The sequence below is a fragment of the Coenobita brevimanus genome, chromosome 45, assembly GCF_032717465.1.
Source record: "Coenobita brevimanus isolate Jiangsu-jjx chromosome 45, ASM3271746v2, whole genome shotgun sequence".
Lineage (NCBI taxonomy): Eukaryota > Metazoa > Arthropoda > Malacostraca > Decapoda > Coenobitidae > Coenobita > Coenobita brevimanus.
Window position 1 is genome coordinate 10,431,387 of NC_136998.1, and position 11,845 is coordinate 10,443,231.

At 49.8% G+C, this 11,845-nt stretch overlaps 1 pseudogene; it reads right to left on the reverse strand.

Annotated features, from left to right (window-relative positions):
* Positions 1–9,366: 9,366 nt before the first annotated feature.
* On the reverse strand, positions 9,367–11,438 carry LOC145398287 (uncharacterized; annotated as a pseudogene).
* Positions 11,439–11,845: the final 407 nt, after the last annotated feature.

The following is an 11,845-nucleotide window of genomic DNA, read 5'->3' on the forward strand; positions in this document are numbered from 1 at the left end:
GGTGGTTTGAAAAAAATAAATCCTGAACATCGAAGTTTCTTCCTTAATTTAGAACACCTATTCAGAAAGTACCATGGCACATCACTGAAGGAGGGAAAAGGAAGTGTTGAGCATGTTATGCAAATGGTTACACTGCCTCCATACATTCCAAAAGAGGTAGCAACTTTTTTTGTTAGGTGCAGAATATATTTTAGGATTAGGGAGCTTAATCGTGCACTTAAAGAATGTAAGGGTGTTAATTGTAAGAATGCTGGAAAAAAGATGAAGAAAATTGTAAATTAACTATGTTGAGCAGTTAAGAGTAATAATGACAAAATAGTCTATTCAGTTTGGTAGATGTATTAATAATTTGGATGAACAGTTTTGAGAAGAAAATGTATCATAGGTATATTATTTTATGTATGTACCGTATATAATATACTTTATATTAATATGTAATTATGTATTAAGTGACGATTGCAAGTTATGTTGTCAATGTACTGTACTGTACAATGTTATTATGTGATAGAATATTTTAAGTTTGGAGTGTCCTAGTAAGTGAGCACAATGTATAACTTGAGTTGCATCATTTTAATGCAGTAAGTGCTGTTCACAGTTCAATAGTTTTCTCCTTTCCTCCATAACCTACCTCTCTCCTCTCTTTCTCATCAACCTCACTCTCTCACCTGTCTCCTTCCCTCCCTAACCTATCACCACTCCACTTCCTCCCATTTTTCTCCCAAGTGTTACTTCCCTCTTACCTTCATCTCATTGTCTCCCATACCTCTCACCATTTATTCCACACTTCACTTCGTCCCACACCTCCCTCCTTCCACTTTCTTCCTTACCTTTATCCTTCCCTCCCTCCCTCTACTTTCCTAATCCTTTTCCCCTGCTTCCCATCCCTTCATTTTCACTATCTATATTTTTTGTGTTTTTGTATTTCTCTCCCTTTCTCAACTTTATTCATGTCTTTTTCCCATTCCTTTTGGCATGTCCCTGTTCTCGTCTTTCCTGCTTCCCTTCCTCTTCCCTCGCTTCCACCCTCCACCTTCTTATTGTCATTTTTTTTTTTTCCACCACACTCTCTCTCTCTCTCTCTCTCTCTCTCTCTCTCTCTCTCTCTCTCGTGAAGCAATAATCTAACCTATACAATGTTCATGTTCAATAATACTGTTCGGTGAGACTAATATGATATATGGAAAATTATAAATTAAATCATTAAATATTAATTTGATTGTCTGTGACCTATCTGGCTATGTTATAAAGCATAAAATATTAATTTGTCTTTAATCTCCTTGGTTATGTACTAACGTTTTCTGTATGTCTACTCGATAAGACTGAAAACGATCAGCATTTTAGTGGAAGTAGCATGCATGACTGGAAAGGAAATTGAACTAAGTTTTATGGATGAGAGTGATAAGGGAGAATATCTGGTGATGGATGAACAAAGGAGTGGTTGAGCGGGAATGCAGTGAGAAAATAAATGCAGTTAGAGAGGCAAGGTACAGTACAATATATTATAGCAATGAGAATAGCTTTTGGAGTGATTGGTTAATGGCAAATAAAAGGGATATGATTGATAGGCCCATCTGGTGAGTGATGCGCGCCACTCACCAGATGACGAGAGCCTAGCTCGTGACGTCATGAATTTTGGGCGGAGCTTAATTTATGACGTTTCAGTGGACTATCCTTTTTTTCTCTCATCCTTGCCGTCTATGTCACGCAAATGAGTATTTGAATGAGAATATACTGTCGTCCATGTCACGAAGATGTATACACCTAGTATAATGCACCGTCTATGTCACGCGAATGTTTATGGGAATGAGAATATACTGCCGTCTGTGTCACGCACTGTGCCTACTGTAACAGACTGTATTGGGAGTATAATATTATTATTATAGGAACAAAACACACCTGATATATTGCATGAGATATAAGTGTACTTCTGTGTGGGAATTGTTCTGTATAAGTGAAGACATATTACTGTGTGTATGGTCAAATGCTATATGAACTAGGTGGAGATATTAGTGTAAGGCATATTCTTCTGTGCAATATGAATATTCTGTATTATCCAGGTTTGGTCACAGACTGTAGTGTGTAATTGGTTATTGTTAATAGATAGGTGTGCTTTTGACCAGTCGTGTTTGTTGTTGTTGTTTGGATATTCGTCTCAGCAGTGCTGAGACACGGGCAAACATTGAGCCCGTCAGTGGTGCACATGTAGCGCACAAGCTGTATTTAACGAGGAGGGCGGTAGTCCCTAACTGTTTGTAGTAAAATTTTAAAAGGTGTTCTGGCCACAATGCCAGCAGCGTCAGTATAATCGTTGCCCGACTGGGCAAAGCCAGCTGCGGGACGAGATCTGAGATGAGCTGTGGCAGGGTAGTGAAGTATGTAATGGATGAGAGGCGTATCCGACCTCTCTAAGCAATGAGCACACGGATCTGTTGCCGCATTTTTAATCTGCTTATAGCATGGGAATCCCATTCGTAATCTTCTAAGTCGCACTAAAAGATAGTTTGGCAGGCCTGGGGGAGGCACCAAAGGAGAGTATGATGTGGCTGTGGCATACCAAGTCGCAGATGTGGAACCTTCAGTGACGCAAAGCTGGTGCTCCACCCGAGACAGCCTACCTATTTTTGCAGTCAAAGTGCCACGGACATGTGATGGGCCGGGGAGAAGTGGGAACGTGATCTCTGGCAGAGAGCAGGCGGAGCGTGCAGCGACATCAGCTGTTTCGTTCCCAGTGATCCCCACATGTCCTGGGAGCCAATGAAGAGTGATAGTGGCTCCTCTCTGGACAAGGAGGGTTGCAAATGTATGGATGGCCGTTATGAGAAAGATATTGTCTTGCAGTGAGAATGAGCGCAACCTCTGCAGAGAAGAAAGGGAGTCTGTATGAACAACGATGCATTGGTAATGATGATGGTGAGCATGTCTCAACGCACCCAGAATTGCCGCGAGCTCTGCCTGAAATGCAGATACACCAGGGGAGAGGCGCCATGATTCAACTGTCCTTCCAAGGACGAAAGCGGACCCAGCAGAGCCATCAGGGTGGACCGACTCATCTGTAAAGTAAGTGGCCGAGCCCGGGGAGTGCAGAGCAGCCACCTGACTGAGACCCTCTTGTCGCAGGATGGCAGGGATAGAGGAGCGAGGTTTTGCCTCCGTTGGAGTGAGAATGTGGAATGGAGGTGGCCTCCATGGCGGTGGGTGTTGAAACCCAGGAAATGGGGAATCAGGGCCTTGGCAGAGACAAGGCGCGACTTCCAGGTTGTGGATAAGAGCCGCTGTAGTTCGGGCCCAGTCGCGTTGGGGGAGCGGCTCAGGTGGTCGTCGTAGTAGTCGTAGGAGCAGGGCAGAGACTGGCAGTTCTGGTCGGCGCTGCACTAACTGGTGAGTGATAAGCGTCACTCGTAGTGCTATTCGGTGCGCCAGCGACGACAAACCACTCTCCATCCGTAAGTTAGTGATCCGGGTCCAACGTGGAGCACCCAGCATGATTCGTAGAGCATCATTCTGGATGACTTCCAGCGATCTGGAGATTGGCGGTGTGAGGCCAGACAAGCAGATTGCTCCGTAGTCCACAAGAGAGCGGATCGTGTGGATGTAAAAAGTGCGGAGGACTGCATATGATGCCCCCAGACTCCGTCTTGAAAGGTATCGGAGGGCAGCCATGCGAGTTAAGGCATGCTTCCTCAGATATCGGACGTGGCTGCCAAAGGTGAGGCCCCCGTCAAACCAGACCCCCAGATACTGGTGCGAAGTGACCACGGTGAGCTGGTGGCCTCCGAGCAGCACCGGGAAGTCAGGGGGACGGAGGCCAAAGGGCAGACATTTGGTTTTTGTGAGATTTATTTTGAGCCCTAGCTCATTGCATTTTTCATGCAGGCAGGAGAGGGCAGAATATGCCTGCGAAAAACAGTCCCTGCGGGTAAAAATGAGGGCTAGGTCGTTTGCATAGCACAGTAGTGTTATGCCAGGCCCATAGTCAATGGTTAAAAGCCCCTCCATCAAGATGTTAAATAAGAGCGGGCTTAAGACACTTCCCTGAGGGGTGCCATTGTCATGGTGAGAAAAAGGGGAGAGATGCCCCTGAAATCGGACCCCCGCTGATCGAGCAGTGAAAAAATCCTTGATCCAGGATAGTAACCTGCCTCCCACACCCCTGGCTGCAAGAGCCGCCAAGATAACCGTTGGGTTCACTAGTTCAAACGCCCTCTCAAGGTCGAGCAAGACGGCCATTCCCTTTCCTCCCCTCAGCTCCCCAAGGAATGATGCGAGGCAGTGGGTGGTACTCCTGCCAGGGTGAAAAGCATAAATCCTTGGGTGCAGTGGTCCCAGCCGCCAAGCAAGGCGAGCCCGCACAACCCTCTCAGCCGTCTTGGCAACACAGCTGAGGAGGGAGATGGGGCGCATGGCGGCGGGATCACGAGGTTTTGGAATCGGGTGGATAACAGCCATCTTCCACGACCTCGGAAGACGCCCCTCAGACCACGATAGGTTGAGCAGGTCAAGTAGACGTGCTCTACCATAATCTCCGGTATTTGCTAGGACAGAGTATGTGAGGCCGTCAAGCCCCGGTGCAGTGTCCTCTCTGCGCTGCAGCGCTTTATGGAGCTCCCCACTGGTGATGAGACAGTCAGCAGGGTCAGGCCTATCACATGCTGCCTGAATTGCTGCAGTGCGAGAGGCGGACAGCTGTTCCTGTAGGGCTCTGACAGACTGCGGGAGATTAGACGAGGCAGAGCGGTCGGCGAAGTGCTGAGCAAGATGGCTGGCCTCAGCGGCAGGGTCAGGATGAGATGGAGGACGGGGGGGACGTGGATCGGAGATGGACTTGATTCTTCTCCACATCTCACGGAGAGTGGAGTGAGAATCCAACGTCCGACACCATCCGATCCACGTCTCCTCCTTAAGGCGGCGTTTCTCTGAAGCCACATGGCGTGTCACTGCAACCAAGTACTGACGGTGCGGAGATGTACGGCACCGCCGGTACTGCCTGCGAGCCGCATTGAGTCTCCTGTTCAATTCCTTGACCCTGTCGCAGTAGATCCAGCCGTCTCGGTAGCACCTCGCCGAGCGTCACTGCACGGGGATGGCAAGAGAGGCAGCTTGCGCAAAAATGCGTGCTACCTGATCTGCCTGACTATCGAGATCCGAGGCATGAGGTGATGTCTCGAAGGCCGTTGTGAGAGCACGAGCGAAGGCAGTCCAGTTCGCCCTGCATAGGTCCCACCGTGGTGGTGGAGGTGGGGGTGGCGGGAGGGGAGCGAGAGGCAGGTTAACCCTGAGAGCGAAGTGATCACTCGCAAGGTGGGGGTGGAGTGACCACGACGCCAGACCCGCAAGTGGTGTTGAGACAAGGGAGAGATCGAGGCGACCTCCCCCAATATGGGTGGGTTCTGTCACATCATTGAGTAGGGAGACACCACCCATCTCCTCCAGAACCAAAGAGATGTGCCGTCCTGCTTCATTGGACTGAAGAGGCGAAGATAAAAGGGCGTGGTGGGCATTGAAGTCGCCCCCTATATACACGGCTCCCCCAGCAGCTTGGGAGAACAAATCTCCCAACTCTAGAGTGCCCCTCTGGCTCCGGTATATGTTATATACCGTCAGAGGCGACTCAGCCAGGTGGAGAACCACGCCCTGGACCTCCACATCAGGTCCACAGAAAGGAGGGGGCTCACAATCCGTGCACGCAATGCGGTCCTGAACCAGAACGGCACATCCCCGTGTGACGCCACGAACGTACGGGAGGAGATGGGTGGTGTAACCCGTGAGACGAAATGTGGAACTGTCTGGGAGCAGGGTCTCCTGCAGTAATATGATATGGGGGCGGTCCCTCACAGCCGCCTCCTGCAAGAGCGGGAGCTTGCTCCGTGCTCCTAGGCAGTTCCACTGGAGGATTCTGAGGGAGGTGTCATCCTGCCGTCCGGAGAGAGACATAGACGAACCTCCTCCATCGTATGGGTTGGGGTTGACAGTTGTGTCTGGCATTGGGGAGGATCTGTCTGGAGGCCAAGAGCCCTTCGCTCTTCCTCTATGGCTGCTGTGGCTGGTGTGAGCCCCAGAGTCATGTCTGACATGCAAGGGCGAGGCAGATGAGGCTGGTTGGGTAGCGGTTCCTCCATGGTTGTCTGTGTGGGAGATGATGCTGGAGGTGCCAGGGCAGAAGGGCAAGGGTGTTCCTTTGCCTCCACCACTCGGTCGACCATGACGTTGACGGCCTGTATAAGTGGCGCCGTTTCCAGAGGCCTGCCGAGGATCGACCCCAGCATCTGAGCCAGGCTTCTGGCAATTTCTGCGCCCAGCATTCGCAGTTCCTCTCTGGTAAACACTATGAGAGGAGAGTCCGTGTTGTGAGGCATTGGTGGAGGAGACTCCTCGACTATCTTCTGGACTTTGGGTGGAGGAGGGTGATGGACTTCCGCGGTCGTCGTGTGACGAGTGAGAGCAGGTTGAAGTGGCGGAAACGCTCTCTCGTCTAGTACTGGGGGTGCAGTCGCTGCTGGACGACGTTGCTGCCCCCAAATGAAAGTGCCCGGAGGTGCTGGATTGCTGCTGCTCACCTGCTTCTCCCTCACCCAGGCAGCTTGGAATTCTCGGCCACGATCGACCAGAGCAATTCTGGTTGGACAGCTGGGGTGCCACACATGGTGTTTCCCCGAGCAGTTGGGGCAGCGGGTGGAGACTGGCTCCTTGGCCTTGAATTTTGCAAGGCATCTCTCCGTGTCGTGTGGGGCACTGCACATCCCACAGATCACAGGCCGGTTGCAATTGGCTCTGTGGTGCCTGTATCGCTGGCATCTGTAGCAGCGGAGTGGCTCGGGGGTGAAGGGGCGGAGGTGGTACTCTCCCCAGTTCCCCAGGTCGATAACAGGGATCAGAGGACCCCGCAGGGTGACGATGACCTGTCGAGTCTCCTCCCTGGTCCGCGCTTTCTGGCAGCGGGTTGCCTCTTCGACCTGAGGATGCTGGAGCAGTATCTCCATAGGCATTCGCAAGGGATAACCCATTACAACTGCCTTCGTAGACTGTTGGCCGGGCGTCAGCTCGACTAGCTTCACAGGGCAGGCCTCGTCCTGCAGAGCTGTTCTTAAGAGGTCGTAGGCTCCCTCGTCCTTCGGCACCAACACCGAGCTTCCATCCCGACCTATCAGGTTGGAGCAGCGTAGCCCTGGCAGGTGGCGCTCTAGTGCAGCGACGGCGTCGTAACTTGTCGCATGCCCGTCCTGTACCGGCACGCAGAAAGCTGGGAATGCAGAGCGGGGCGGCGGACGCACAGCTACTGTCACGGAGGGACGAGCAGCAGAGGGACCCCTGATGGGAGGCCCAGTGCGTACTGCCGGAGAAGGGCCGTTTCCCTGGCGAGCACGCCTCGATCCCTTGCGTACCACGGGGGTGAAACCCTCATCATCATGCAGAGCAGGTTCAGCAGAGGGGGAGATCTGAGTCGCAGCAGGAGCCTCCGACGGGACCTCCAGCCGCTCGAGAATACGAGGAGACCTAGCCGGCCTAGGCTCGTGAGAGGGTGCGCAGGTGGGAGCGCGAGGCTGCGGACCGAGGGCTCGGTTCACGGGGGTGCCTTGCCGTGGATTAGGGCTGGCAACTGCACGTAGGGAAGCTGAAGTGCCCTTGGTGGAAGAGAGAGAGGGAGGAGCAGGTGCAACCTCCTCCATAGCCTCATGTCTGCGGGCTGCCTTAGCAGAACGGGTAGAGGCACCACGCGAGCGAGGTACCACTCCCGCAGACTTGGGTAGAGAGGGGTTGGCACAGGAAACCTCGTGAGCTGACGAGTGGGAGCTCGAGTCAGAGTTGTGACGCTCCCGCTTCGTGCCTGTGGCAGGACACGGGATGGAGGGCCTCGACTGAGGAAGCGGGAGGCGGGAATGCCCCTGGGGCCTAGGGATGCTGGATCCCTTCATCTGCTCACAGCAGCAGCCAAAAAAAACTCAAAACACACACACACACACACCTCACACACACAACCACTCAAACAGCACAAACAAACAAAAAACAGCAAAAGTGGCCAGGTCCCTACAGTGACGGGCAACCTATGCTCCCCGCCCTCTAAAGGGCGATGGGAGGCCCCGCCACTGCCCCTTTCGGGTCTTCCCTAATCTAACAGAGCCGCCCTCACCGCCTCCTATAACCAGGCCCTAAAGGCCCCCCTTCATGGAAGTGCCCTAACGGCACCCCTTCAGGGTTCGGCGTCGTACTACGGTGGGGGACACTAACGGCAGGCAAAAAAAAAAAAAAAAAAAAAAAAAGTCACAAACACACGCACACTCCCACTCACACCCAGGCAATCGGAGACTAAGTCCGAGAAAAAACCTGGAAAGTAGCAGAAATTCTTCCTCTATGCCAGGGACTAAGTCCTAAACAGGCAAAAAACGAGGAAAACAGGCGAAAATCGTCACGAGTAAACGAACCAGAGTTCAGAGCTCGAGAGAAATCGGCCAGACCTCCTCACCCGACAGAGTCTGAGCTAGGAGTGAGTCGTGTTTGGACTTTTCTTCCTTGTCTGTGCACTCTGACCCGGTCGAGAACAAAGGACCCAAGGCTGCACCGAGCCTGGACCCAATAAGTCGGGGCCTAGACTATACTGCATAACAGTAAAGCCTAGACTATACTGCATAACAGTACTTAAGCATTCCTTTCGCTTATCCAGTGACTAGTGACAAAAAAAAATTGGTATAAGCACCCTTGCTCAAATTTTTTCCACAACAAAGAGAAGGTCTGCAAAAGGTACCAGACCCAATCCACCCCTAAATCCCAACTTTTTTTTATGTTTCTCTCCTGAATCATGCTAAGTCTGTTATTTACACTGCTAAAAATATTTTCATTCATATTTAATGCTTTGAAATCTACAACTCAAATTCATCCCACTCCTTCTGGTACCTTACCAAAAACCTTTCTAACAACTTTACCTCACCATCCTTCCCTCCTCTTTTCTACTCTGATGACTCAGTAGCTGTTCCTTCTACTGATAATGTAGAACTTTTTGCTAAGATTTTCTCCTCCAAGTACACTTTAGACGATTCCAGTGCTGTTCCTCCATCAGTTCCCCACTCTTACTACCTCCTGGTTGACATTAAAATTTCTTTAATTGATGAAAGAGTACCTTCTGCCATCACTGGCCTCAGTGCTAACAAGGCATATGGGCATGATGGGGTCCCTCCTGTTGTCCTCAAGAACTGTGCCTCTGTGCTTACACCCTGCCTAGGTAAACTCTTTAGCCTTTGTCTGTCAACTTGTACCTTTCTTTCTTGCTGGAAGTTTGCTTTCATTCAGCCTGTCCCAAAGAAGGGTGAGATTCCCAGCGCTCTAATTACTCACTAAAACATACGTATATTAAATGAAACATTACAATGGCACTTTTTAAATGAAAACCTCAAGCCTGTCATGAATGGCAGTACGACAAGTGGGACATGTTGCAGGGTTGTTATTATCTGCTGCTGACACAAGGATAGTTATGCAATCTGCACAGGAGGAAGCGTGTCGGTAGGGCAGAAGAACAACTGTCCTTTCCCTTCGCCTTAGACAGATGCTGCACCGAAGTTCGGGAGGAACATCTTGTGCACCAGCTCCGTTGTTGTCAGGGCCCTGATGCTCATCCCCACTCTCATCAGCACTGTCTCCAGGAAGTTGAAATGATGAAACAGAGCTATCAAATCTGTAAGCGACAGCATCGATCTATTGGGTCAATGTGTATGTTCCAATCTGTAATTTTTCTTTCAAGTTCTGCCTGCGCTCAATGTTTCTAATAAACTTCTCCTTTTTCTGACGAGCGATGTCCAAGCCAGCATCCACACGTTCAGTGTCCTTAGTTGTGTCTGTTATCAGATTATTCAGATGAGCTAGGAAAGTGTAGATGTTTGGCTTGTGCTGGCGGACAATGGCTTTTAGTCTTCTGTGATGTGACTGCATCATTGTTAGGTCCACGAGAAAATTCGAAGACAGACTTCCCTTGTGGGGTGACTTTTCGAATCCAGTACTCTGTGATGTAGGTTTTGAATGCAGTAATTTTTGCCCGGGAATGATCATTCACATCAAAATTTTCTTGGAACAAAGTCAACTGCTTCATGCATCCGATTGGCTGGCATATAACTTAGTGTCATGATCTTTTTGACCGACTTATTAAACTGCTTGTTGTCGTTGTAAAGTTCAGTTAGCCCCAGTTTCTGAATTTTCCGGTACAGGTTTTGTGAAAAGTGGAACTGACAGCCCCCTATCTGAACCTGTGGCCAGCAAGAGCGAAATGCTTTACCAGAACTGCTTTCAAAATCACCCATTGCTTGTTCGGGATTCTGGTTGGGGATGAGTTCCTTCACATTTTGCATTGTGAGATCATACAACTTTTGAGACATTGAGGTCATCAAAGTGAAGATGAGTGGGAATGAATGACCTTTGTAAAAGCCAAGCAATGTGAAGAGCTGGTAGAAGAGTGCAGGCACAGTGTAAAAAGTACCGTCAAAATTCCATTCCTTAATTGTGGTCATCAGTGGTACCAGAGTTAGAGAGTAAAAAATCGTTGCCAAATGACCACTTCCCTGATCTGTGATAACAGATCTGAGGTTTCCGTTAAAGGCCTGGGCCTCTGGGCTTTCTAGAATGTTGGCACACTCCTCTGCAGTGTGTAGTTGCCTCGGTTGAATTCGGCGCTTGACTCGAAGCATGCTGCGCTCTACAGATGAGAAAGACACTTCTGCTACATGTGGGTGATGTCTTGTTACCCGCCTGAAGATCTCGGAGTTGCTGGTAGAGCCCACTTCCTCAACAGCCTTCCTCTTGAGAGTGTTCCTCAGATCTGTTGCAGCAAAGTCGGATGCTTCATGGTTGTGACCTTGCGTTGCTCTGATGACACCAGTTGTCTGTAAAATATGACTGCCTAATAATTCGAACAACACCTCACACCACCACCACCACCACCACAGAACAACACCTCACACCACCACCACCACCACAGAACAACACCTCACACCACCACCGCCACCACAGAGCAACACCTCACACCACCACCACCACCACAACCACAGAACAATACCTCACACCACCACCTCCACCACCACCACAGAACAACACCTCACACCACCATCACAGAACAACACTTGTGCATAACTTAGATGGCGCTAATTATTAGATGGCCTAAATTATTATTTTTTATCAATATGCCACGTACAAATAGTAAGTAATTGTCAATAAATACAGGAATATAAGCACCTCAGTAATTTTGTACTCAACATGTTGATTAAATCTCACCAAGCTCCCGGTCTATAACATTTTACAACAATTTTTACCTCAGACAATACGGCTCTTCCTCCACAGTTGGGGTGCTGAATGCAACGCAGGTACAGTTTGTTGTTTCTGGCCACATTTTGGAGGTACCGGAATCCAGAGTTGTCTTTGTAAACCACTGCATTGAAGCGGATGTTCCCCTCAATACTAGCCATGCTTGGTCCAGGAGTAGTGGAGTACAAGGATCAGAAATGCCGTCTGTCCCGTCGAATGGAGAAACAAATACTGCTGGATCGAGACTAAACTCGACTCATGTCTGAAAGTGAACGAAACTTTTCTCCCTATTATGGTTGCTCCATAATACTGCGCAGAACGGACATATAACAAGCTAAGTACTTGTTGACTGGTCAAGGTCGTCAGGAGTGTAGTGAGCCAGAAGCGCCGAGTACAGAGGCGCCCCGATGGGGGGGGGGGCTACACAGTGTAGGAAATGTGACAGAACAGATTATTGTGTGTAGGAGATATGCTGTATCCTTGTAGGATATGTGACAGAAGAGATTTTTGAGTGTAGGATATATGCTGATCTCTGTAGGAAATATGTCACTACTCTAAAACTGCTAAA